Consider the following 735-nt stretch of genomic DNA (forward strand, 5'->3'; position numbering starts at 1 on the left):
TTTCTTAACGAGGAGAAGCCAAAACGAAGCCTAACGAGGCGGGGGGGTTGAGTTGAAGTCCTCAGCTCTTCCCCCAAAGCCCCCTCCCGCTTTTATCCTGCGACAAAACACCCGATTTCCCCCGTTTCTCTCTTTCCCGGCAGCCCCGCGTCTCCGTTTCACCACCTGGATTATTTCTCGGATTCTTTTTAACGAGGTTTCAGCCAGGGTAGTGTCACGTAAACGCTAATTAGCGTGCCGCCGACCCGCAGCGCCTAACGGGGCACGGCTCGTCACGCAGCGCTGATCGGCGAGCGAAACGCTTTGGGTTCAAGCCTTCGACCGCCGGGGATGCGTCCGCCGGAGCTCGGCTGACGGCGAGGGGACCCCGTGCCGGTGAAAACGCGCGTAAATAAGTTATTGAGGGTTTTTTTGTGGGTTTGCTCCTCTTCTAACCTGTCTCCCCACCCGTGTTGCGTCACCGCCGCAGGGAATCAGGCTTCCGAGCAGGTTTACTTGGCCATCGGCGCTGGAAAACGCCGGAAAAAGGGATTTTAAGGATTTCTCCAATCCAAAAAAACCGTATTCCCTGTGTTTTGGGGCCTGCTGACAGCGCCGGCGGCAAATAATCTTTTTTTTTTCAGGGCGGTTTTTTTTCCTCTCGCTGAGCACAAAGGGGAAGGGCGCTACCCTGAACTTTCCCAGCGTTCACCCGGCCCCGGGAGCTCGCTCCGGCGATCACGGGCAGCCTTTGTC

Source organism: Phaethon lepturus, unplaced genomic scaffold (genome assembly GCF_000687285.1).
Source record: "Phaethon lepturus isolate BGI_N335 unplaced genomic scaffold, ASM68728v1 scaffold40685, whole genome shotgun sequence".
NCBI classification, from domain to species: Eukaryota; Metazoa; Chordata; class Aves; order Phaethontiformes; family Phaethontidae; genus Phaethon; species Phaethon lepturus.